Source organism: Neophocaena asiaeorientalis, unplaced genomic scaffold (assembly GCF_003031525.2).
Source record: "Neophocaena asiaeorientalis asiaeorientalis breed wild unplaced genomic scaffold, Neophocaena_asiaeorientalis_V1.1 scaffold21, whole genome shotgun sequence".
Taxonomy (NCBI): Eukaryota; Metazoa; Chordata; class Mammalia; order Artiodactyla; family Phocoenidae; genus Neophocaena; species Neophocaena asiaeorientalis.
The window spans coordinates 2,142,191-2,153,522 of NW_020174053.1; positions in this window are offsets into that span (position 1 = coordinate 2,142,191).

Genomic DNA, 11,332 nt, shown 5'->3' on the forward strand with positions numbered 1-11,332 from the left:
CCAGCAAAGCGTCCGTATCAGTTCCAGGCCTTACATATCTACCTGTTCAGAAAGAGAACTTCTCTTTTCCCAGCCATGGAAAAATACTCCTGGACCAACCTCAGTGACATACTCATCCCTAAAAAGCCACTATGGGGAATTCCCTGGTGGTCCAGTGGTTAGGACTCGGTGCTTTCACTGCCGAGGGCCCACACTGTGGCTATCGAATTGCCATCAGGGCAAGAAGGATGGGATTATACCTGAGCCAGTCAAGATCTGCCAGTGGAACTTGTTGGGAGGGGTGGTGGCTTATGTCAATCCCACCCCACTCACCTGGCTACTACATAATGGGGAGGGATCACATGGATCCTCGAACAGCAACCAAAAATGTACACCATGTAGATGGAGAGAGCCTTACTCCTAAAAGGGCTTTGTGGGTAGTAGTAAGGATCTGCTCAGTAGCAACTTTGTGCATAGTTGGTTGGAGACAAAAAGGGGATGATGGACATCTCAGCAGATGTCAGAATCTGTTGATAATGACCGAGGACTAGATTCCTTACCTATCCTATCCCCAACGCCTTGGTATTAATACTATTTACTTTATGGAACTTAGATACAACTATGGAAAAAGAGGGGCTCTCAGCAGTTACTAAAATTAAGTCTCTACTACCTCAGCATAGTGAGAACTTGGAGTAGAAATTAAAATATAGAAAGTAAGGTTCCGGGAATTCCCTGGCTGTCCAGTGGTTAGGACTTGGTGCTTTCGCTGCCAGGGCCTGGGGTTCAATCCCTGGTCAGAGAACTAAGATCCTGCAAGCCATTAGCTGTGGCCAAAAAAAAAAAAAAAAAAAGTAGAAAATAAGGTTCCATTTCTTACCCATCAGAGTTTAAGGACTAAGACTCATACCTGCTATGTCAATTAGCACTCTGACCTGCAGAGACAACTTCTAACAGATCCAGGTTCACATGTTTGGCATGAAAGAGTCCTTCCTCACATTGTCTATTGAGATTCTTCTTGTCCTTCAAGGCTTAGCTTAAATGAGAGCTTTTCTGTGAAGGGCTTCCCCACCCAGCCAACCAGAAGTCGTCCTCTGCACTTTATTTTTGTCCCTCTTGTTGCAGGACATCTTTGGAAGCCCCAAAGGCTCTTCCTGATATGTACCTCTGATCTTAAAAGGCATCGTGTTCAGAATATAGTATCTGAGAGCTTTCTGGAAATATCTCCACCTGTTATTTTTGTTTTTATCAAATGGCTGCAAAAAATGTGAGTTAATGACTTTAAAAATATCTTATAGACCATCTTGTAGTCTAAGAGCCAGAAAGAGAAAATGCTTCCTTTGTAGGTCAATTGAGGATCTCTTTTGGGGCAGGTAGAGTTTCATGTCATCTTGCCCCCAATTTTATGATTTTCAATGCCTATACCTTTGACTGTTTTAACTTTCTCATTTCATCAACTGAGCTCTGTGAGCTATAATAACTCGGTGAAACAAAAGATGTGGACCACTCATGGGGGCCATTCATGAGCAAACCTATTACCATTTTAGGAAAAATCAAAGGCAAAATTTTGAGCATGCCTTCAGATGTGAATATAAAATTTAGTTCTATTATATGGGTTTTGTGTGTCCAGAGACAATCATAAGTAGAGTTAGCAAAATTCCAAACTGTGCATTGCCATTTTCTGTATTCTAGTTTAGATCAGATTTCTTTTGTGCAACAAAATCAAGGGTTTAAAATTTGGAAGACAAACAAGCAAAAAACAGTCTGCTATGTCCTGGTATTTTCTCTTTCAATTATAAAGTACATGTGTTGAAAGAAGATAGGGAAAATGCAACATATGTCTAAGAGCCAGAAAGAATGGTAAGAAAAGCAGTGATGTTTTTATTCCTTCAGAGTGAGCAACGAGTTTATACACTGTAGGAAAATAAGTGACCTAAAGCAGGATGGGTTTATTTCTTATAGGAAGGAAAGGCTCTGTTTCTCTCTGACAGGTAATTGTGTGTGTGTGCGTGTGAGCTCAGGTGGAAGTGGGTGGTTAGTACATGAAGAAATGTAAGAAGGGAAATAAAATTTATTAGCCATTATGTTCCAGTGCCAGATACTACTGAGAGCTTTATATTATCTCATTTAATCTGTAAACTACCTTTTGAAGTAGGTGTTTCTTTTCATTCTCATTTTATATGTGAGGAAACTGAGCCTCAGAGACATGTGTCCAAAGCACACATCTCTTGTGTACTTTGATGATGGGACAAGATTCAAAACAAGATTTCATGTCTCCAAGACCCAATCTCCTCATTTCATCACTTCATGCTGCCTCTTTAAATATCCATATTTTCAGGAGTCAAGTATAAGGAAGCTATACCAAAGGAGCTTAGAAAACTAAAAGACATATTTGAAAGTTGCTAAGAGACTAGATCTTAAAAGTTAACATCACAAGAAAAAGTTTTTGTAACTATGTGTGGTGATAGATGTTAACTAGACTTATTGTGGTGATCATTTCACAATATAAATAAATGTCGAACCATTATGTTGTACACTTTATTAAAAAGAAACAACAGGCCCCAAATAGAGTCACTGTGTTAAGGCCCTGTGTCAGCAAAACAAACTTAATACCTAAACTAATTGCAGTTACAGCCTCTCCCAGGAAATTAACCTTTAACCAGTCAATCTGGAATTACCGAGTCAGCACTAATCAGATAGTCCACCCAATAGACCCCTTCTTTTTCCCCTTAGGAGGGTGACCTTGCCTAAAACAACACATTCTTTACTAATAATTTCCTTTTTTCTGCTCCCTCTCTGCCTTTAAAATCTTTCGTTTTCTGCAGCTTGACGGAGCTTCTTTCTATTTGCTAGGTGAGATGTTGCCCGATTCATGAGTCATTTAATAAAGTCAATTAGATCTTCAAATTTACCTGGTTGAATTTTTATTTAACAGATTTGGTGGCAGTGGTGGGATCTGAAGCGAACTTGACAGCATTTGGGGACAATGAGAAACACAGGCATGGTACTCCTCAAACCCTTTGAGTTCACTTTCTTGCCATTTTTGAGGGCTGTGTGTAAGTCCCTCTCAGTTATGAGTTCTGATCTCTTTGCACCGAGCTCCTGATCTAATTGGCTTTTCTTTACCGTGCAGGTCAGCTTGAGCTGGCAGACGGTTCTGCCAGGAGCCCCACTGGGCTGGTAGTTCTGCCAAAAGCCCAGTCCCTAGCCTTTTAGACTGCAATTCCCAGTGCTTGATTCTGCCCAAAGATCCATGTGGGAATAGTTAATGTCAGTGCTCAGTTCCCCATCAATGTGGAGCCCCCAGTTTGCAGTCCTCATTTGTTGAGGTCTGCTGGTTCAATCCTTTTCCTCAGTCCAGAGTTCCATGGGAATTGGTGGTGGTTACCAGCCGGAGTTGGACTGGATTCTACTTAAAAACCAGACTTTGGGGCTTCCCTGGTGGCGCAGTGGTTGAGAGTCCGCCTGCCGATGCAGGGGACACGGGTTCGTGCCCCGGTCCCGGAAGATCCCACATGCCGCTGAGCGGCTGGGCCCGTGAGCCATGGCCGCTGAGCCTGCGCGTCCGGAGCCTGTGCTCCACTACGGGAGAGGCCACAACAGTGAGAGGCCCGCGTACCGCAAAACAAACAAAAACAAAAACAAAAACAAAACAAAATACAAAACCCCAGACTTTGTTGGTTTGATTTGAGTGGACTGGGTCTAGTGCATGATGTCTTAGGTGAATAAAATTTTGTTTTAAGTAAAATATGGGATTCTTAAAGTCCAAAGAGTTAAGCATACCATCTTCCTGCACATCTGCTCATTTTATGTCTAAGATCTGTGGTCCTGAAAGTTATGAATACCTACAAAAATGACAAAAATCTGCCCTGAGTGCTTGGCTTGGTAGCCTCCAGGTCGGGGATCCTAAGATATGGCTGGATAGAAATGTGGGTTATATCCCATTTGTGGCTAAACATAGCTGGACATAAATGTGGATTTTGAAATAAAATTCATCTTATAGCAAGACAAGAAAAATTTAAACAAAAACTTTCTCTCCCCTTTGATCTCCTCTCTCCCCTCACTGTGCACTGTGTACCTGCATTCTGCATCCACCAAATCTCCCCCATTGGCAGAAATACCTGCTCATTCATGAGAAGAAACATTCTCCTAGCATCAACAAGACAACTCCTTAAAGATAACATTCCTTCTTGATCTTGTAAGGAGTCATGTGGTACTTAGATCTGGATTGTGTAAACTGTCAATAATACATCATTTGATGTACAGTCCCCTGTCTCAAAAAACTTATATAACTGTGCTTTGACTTCTTTTGTTTGTTTGTTTATTTATTTATTTGACTATGCCAGGTCTTTAGTTGTGGCACACGGGATCTCTGTTGCTGCGTGCCGGATCTTTGTTGCGGCATGTGGGATATTTAGGTGTGGCATGCGAACTCTTAGTTGCGGCATATGGGATCTAGTTCTCTCATCAGGGATCAAACCCGGGCCCCCTGTATTGGGAGCGCAGAGTCTTAGCCACTGGACCACCAGGGAAGTCCCTGTACCTTGACTTCTTTTTTAAAATTTATTTATTTATTGGGGTATATTTGTTTTACAATGTTATGTTAGTTTCTACCGTACAGCAAAGTGTAGTTCCCTGTGCTATACAGCAGGTTCTTATTAGTTATCTATTTTATACATATTAGTGTATATATATCAATCCCAGTCTCCCAATTCATCTTCCCCCCACCCCCCACATCCCTGCCTTGACTTCTAACAGGTGGAACAGTTCTCAGAGCTTTCCGAGATGCTCTTCCTGGCATATAACCCTCAAGTTTGGCTTGAATAAAAATTTCCATTTCTTTCTTAGATTGATTCATTTTTTGTTGACAGGATTAAGCTCCATTTACAACTAGGATCCTACCAAACTGCTGCCAGCACTTGAAAATTACAAACTAGAATTACAATGGCCATTATGAGGGACACTCTAATTAGATAACATCATTTAAGAAGTGCACTTAAAAGAAGAGATACCTATTTTAATTGACATGCAGAAGCTGCCACAGGGCTTCAAAATTCCAAAATAGTTTCTTTGAAAATTTTGCTGCAAAAAACTAATGAAAAATTATAGATATAAAAGGTACCCAAAACAAAAGACTATAGGACTGATGTAATTCCTACTTCTCCCCACTAGCTTCCTGTATTTGAGTATTCATTTTAGTAATCCTCTGTGTAAATTGCCTTTCCACTTTGAAGAGACTATTAAACAGTTACTGTTTTTAAAAATAAAAGCTTGGCTTGGCTTTTTGCCTGCTCGGGACATGCAAGCTGTCAGTTCTTTCTTTTGGTTATCTTTGGGGGTGACTCTGGATCTTGGGAAGGTAGGAACTTTGCACCCACTTTGAGAATGCCTTTTGGGCCCATAGAGTATTTAATACTGCCAGGAATATTTACTGTTCATCCTGCCTGAAACCTGATAAGATATTGGAAGCTGATATTGGAGCCTAATAAGAATTTTTTCTTTTTAAGACCTCCTCTTCTAAGACAAGTATCTGTGCTTTTGTGATATAAATATTCTACAAACTACAGAAAGATAACTCTTAGTAGAAGGAGAACAAAAGGGGGGAAAGTTATTTGAAATTTAGGTGATTGAAAAATCATGTGTCTTCTCCACAAATATTAGTAGAAAAAGTTTTAGCCATCTGAGCATATAAATTTAACTTATTCCAACTGTTCTTTTGTAACTAGTGAATTTTACATTATCATGCCTGTCGTATGGCTAAAATTTAAAAACTAAACTATCAGTTTGTGCCTGTCTGTATATTCAAGTGTGTCTATATATGTGTGTGTGTGTGTTGTAGCTGTGTGGTATTTTCTACCTCCAGATGATATTACCAAAATTAACCTGTAAAAGCTCTATGTAATTGGCTTAAACAAACAAGCACTTATATAAATTTATTATTCATAAAAATTCTCAGAAATATAGTGAAAACTAACCCAAGTGCTTTTCAGGTTCATGTGATCTGGAAAAATATTTGGTACTGAACCTAGTTTAGTTTGTTGGTTTAATTAAAATAGGCATGTCTTCAAAGTTATCAACACTAAATATAATAAAGATAAACAACTTTTATTCTACCTGAGTTTATTTTTAAAAATTCTTTTATAATTATTATTATTTTCTTCTTTTTTTAGAATTGATTTATTTTTGGCTGCATTAGGTCTTCGTTGCTGCATGTGGCCTTTCTCTAGTTGCAGAGAGCGGGGGCTACTCTTCGTTGTGGTGCTCATACTTCTCATTGTGGTGGCTTCTCTTGTTGTGGAGCACGGGCTCTAGGTGCACAGGCTTCAGTAGTTGTGGTACGTGGGCTCTGTAGTTGTGGCTCGTGGGGCTCTAGAGCACAGACTCAGTAGTTGTGGCACATGGGCTTAGTTGCTCTGTGGCATGTGGAATCTTCCCGGACTAGGGATTGAACCCATGTCCCCTGCAGTGGCAGGCGGTTTCTTAACCACTGTGCCACCAGGGAAGTCCTCTACCTGAGTTTATTAGTCAGATGAGTTCATGTTATCCCTTACAAAATTTGTCAGCAAAAATAATTAGCTTGGGTTGATGGCTGACTTTGTCTAATGTTTCATGAAATTTTTGTGGGTAATCTAAATATGTGTTAAGAACAAATGAATTAAGTAGATGTAACGTAAGAGTTTTTAGATGAAATTTTAGCAATGATTGTTTTATGATATTTCTACTTAAATAGTTTCCCAAATCTCTGTGGTAACTCATACCATTAAAATTTTGCTAAGTGAAATGATGGGAATTTATTGAATGGCTAGATCATTTCCAAGTAAGGTAAAACACTAAAACATTAATTACTGAACATAAGGTTATCCACTTTTGGATTCCTCTTACAGAGAAACTAAAGATATTTGAGAGAGATATTAATAAACTCAGATATGACCAGACAGCTTTAAATAACTGCTTGGAAAAATCGGCCTGTTACCTTGCTTACAAGCTTCCAGCAAAACAGTGTTTAAAAAGAGCTTATATGGTCATTCACAATTTTTGCTGCACTTATGTAAATAATCAGGCCAAGTTTAATGCAAACAAATTAGTTTCACTGTGATTCCCCTTAGAAAAAAGAAATGGGAATAATTGTAGAGAGAAAAGTTATGTTTGCACCATTGTCTACATTAGATTCTAATCCTGTTAATTGTCTTTGAGGTTTTTTTATATATGTGTAAATTGGACTGGATCCTGAATTTTTCTAATTTCCTCAAATATTTGGCTATGACTCTCCAAACTAACATTTCCAATTTTCTCTCACCCTCCTGATTTGGAATCAGTAAGGATAAAGACTATCCTTAAACGTCTTTGGAAGGGGACTTCCCTGGCAGTTCAGTGATTAAGACTCTGCCCTTCCAATGCAGGGGGTACGGGCTCAATCTCTGGTCAGGGAACTAAGATCCTACATGCCGTGCGGTGTGGTCCAAAAAAAAAAAGCCTTTGGAAGGAACTGTAGCAGGTCCTCCTCACTACTCAGAGGGCAGCCAAACCTCAAGGACTTGAGCCTTGGGTACACATCTTACAGCTAAAAAGGCTCCACCTTACATCTGGTCTTGTAAAAATTCTGGAGACCTCCAAATCAAATTGACTAGGAAGAAAAGTAGCTGACATCAAGGTAGACTGCTTCCTCTCAAGACACTGGGTTAAGACTTCATACTTTAAATATTATAAACCCTTTCTTAGTCCCCTTATTTTCTTTACTCTGGCACTGGCCTGGAAATCCATATCTCCCAGTCCATTACTAATGAGGGTAACCTCCAGAATTTAGAAAACCTTTTTCATTTCAGGCTAGGATAAAACCTGACTGACCCCTGGCTTGAAGAGACAAATGTAACAATGCCTGTGAATGTGTACCACCTTAGTGGAAGTTGTTTGTGCCTGAAAGGATTTATCTTAGTCTCTGGTGGTTATCATTCTCCTTGGGCCTGTAAATGTCTAGGTAGGTAGCACACAGGTGAGCCTTGTCCCTTAACTTATCTAACTGTGCCTCTAAATGTTCACAAATGAACTGGGACACCTCACTAGTCAACTCCTCTGGATTTACACGGTCAAGCTGGAAAGAACCTGCCAGGAGGTGTACATGACTCAGGATTCACTTCCTTTTGCAGGTCATACTTCCCTGGTCAGGATCAATGTAAATGAGAATATGATCAGAACTCTCTCCTTAATTCTTAACGATATTACAGAATCTGTTGCTAAGACAGTAGCTGCCCAACATGAATCTTTAGTCTCTGGCCAAAGTTGTTCTTTTTTATTTTTTTTAAGGTACATGAATAAAAATTGAGGTGTAGCTGATGTACAATATTATATAAGTTACAGGTGTACAATATAGTGATTCAGAATTTTTAAAGGTTATACTCCATGTATAATTATTATAAAATATTGGCTATATTCCCTGTGTTGTACAATAGATCCTTGTAGCTTATTTATTTTATACATAATAGTTTGGACCTGTTAATGCCCTACCCCTACCTTGCCCCTCCCCTCTTCCCTCTCCCCAGTGTTAACCACTAGTTTTATCTTTATATCTGTGAGTCTGCTTCTTTTTTGTTATATTCACTAGTGTTGTTTTGTTTTTTAGATTTCACATATAGAGTTACAGGTGTACAATATAGTGATCACAACTTTTAAAGGTTATACTCCATGTATAATTATTATAAAATATTGGCTATATTCCCTGTGTTGTACAATAGATCCTTGTAGCTTATTTATTTTATACATAATAGTTTGGACCTGTTAATGCCCTACCCCTACCTTGCCCCTCCCCTCTTCCCTCTCCCCAGTGTTAACCACTAGTTTTATCTTTATATCTGTGAGTCTGCTTCTTTTTTGTTATATTCACTAGTGTTGTTTTGTTTTTTAGATTTCACATATTAGTGATATCAAATAGTATTTGTCTTTCTCTGTCTGACTTATTTCACTTAGCATAATACCCTCCAAGTCCATTTATGTTGTTGCAAATGGCAAAATTTCATTTTGCTTTATGGCTGAGTAGTATTCCATTGTGTTTATGTATATGTGTGTGTATATATATATATACCACATCTTCTTTATCCATTCTTCTGTTGATGGACATTTAGGTTGCTTCTATATCTTGGCTATCGTGAATAGTGCAGCTATGAATATTGGGTTCTCTGGGGATATATACCCAGGAGCGGAAACGCTGGGTCTTATGATAGTTCTATTTTAGTTTTTTGAGAAACCTCCATACTGTTTTCCACAGTGGTTGCTCCAATTTACATTCTCACCAACAGTGTACAAGGGTTCCCTTTTCTCCACATCCTTACCAGCATTTATTGGTGTTCTTTTTGATGATAGCCATTCTAACAGGAGTGAGTTTATATATCACTGTGGTTTTAATTTGCATTTAACCGATGATTAGCAATGTTGAGCATCTTTTCATACACCTGTTGGCCATCTGTATGTCTTCTTTGGAAAAATGTCTATTTGGCTCTTCTGCCCATTTTTAAATTGGGTTGTTTGTCTTTTTGATGTTGAGTTGTATGAGCTGTTTATATATTTTGCGTATTAACCCCTTATTTGTCATATCATTTGCAAATATTTTCTCCCATTCAGTAGTTTGTCTTTTCGATTTGTTGATGGCTTCCTTTGCTGTGTGAAAGCTTTTAAGTTTAATTAGGTTCCATTTATTTATTTTTGCTTTTACTTCCTTTGCTTTAGGAGACAGATCCAAAAAAATATTGCTACAATTTATGTCAAAGAGTGTTCTGCCAATGTTTTCCTCCAGGAATTTTACGGTTCTTTGTCTTACATTTAGGTGTTTAATCCATTTTTTTTAAAGCCCCCTGGTTCTTTTTTATTCTTTTCCTTTAAGCTTTTTTTTAAATAGATCTTTATTGGAGTATAATTGCTTCACAACACTGCGTTAGTTACTCTTGTACACCAAAGTGAATCAGCCACATGCATACGCATGTCCCCATATCCCCTCCTTCTTGAGCCTCCCTCCCATCCTTCCTATCCTGCCCCTCTAGGTCATCGCAAAACGCCAAGCTGATCTGCCTGTGCTATTCTGCTGCTTCCCACTAGCTAATTATTTTACATTCAGTAGTGTATATACGTCAATGCTACTCTCACTTTGCCCCAGCTTCCCCCTCCCACCCCGTGTCCGCAAGTCCATTCTCTATGTCTACATCATTATTCCTGCCCTGCAACTAGATTCATCAGTACCAACTTTTTTTACGGATGCGCAGGCTTAGTGGCCATGGCTCACGGGCCCAGCTGCTCTGCAGCATGTGGGATCTTCCCAGACCAGGGCACGAACCTGTATCCCCTGCATTAGCAGGCGGACTCTCAACCACTACGCCACCAGGGAAGCCCTGTTTCTATGTATTTTTAAATTTCTACTTTGATTTCTTCAGTAATCTCTTGGTTATTTAGTAGCACATTGTTTAGCCTCCATGTGTTTGTGTATTTTACAGGTTTTTTTCCTGTAATTGATTTCCAATGTCATAGTGTTGTGGTCAGAAAAGATGCTTGATATGATTTCAATTTTCTTAAATTATCCAAGGCTTGATTTGTGACCCAAGATGTGACCTGTCCTGGAGAATGTTCCATGTGCACTTGAGAAGAAAGTGTACTCTGCCACATTTGAGTGGAATGTTCTATAAATATCAATTAAATCTATCCCATCTACTGTGTCTTTTAAAGCATGTGTTTCTTTATTGATTTTCTGTTTGGATGATCTGTCCACTGGTGTAAGTGGGGTGTTAAAGTCCCCTACTATTATTGTGTTACTGTCGATTTCTCCTTTCATGGTTGTTTATATTACAGGGTTTATTCTCTGTGTTTCCTGGACTTGGGTGACTATTTCTTTCCCCATGTCAGGGAAGTTTTCAACTATAATCTCTTCAAATATTTTCTCAGACCCTTTCTTTCTTCTCTTCATCTTCTGTGAGGGGTTTATCCTGTATGGGATTCTCTGTGTTTCCTGGACTTGGGTGACTATTTCTTTCCCCATGTCAGGGAAGTTTTCAACTATAATCTCTTCAAATATTTTCTCAGACCCTTTCTTTCTTCTCTTCATCTTCTGTGACCCCTATAATTCAAATGTTGATGTGTTTAGTGTTGTCCCAGTGGTCTCTGAGGTTGTCTTCAATTCTTTTCATTCTTTTTTCTTTATTCTGCTCCTCAGCAATTATTTCCACCATTTTGTCTTCCAGCTCACATATTCGTTCTTCTGCCTCAGTTATTCTGCTATTGATTCCTTCTAGTGTATTTTTCATTTCAGTTATTGTGTTGCTCATCTCTGTTTGTCTGTTCTTTAGTTCTTCTAGATCTTTGTTAAACATTTCTTGTATTT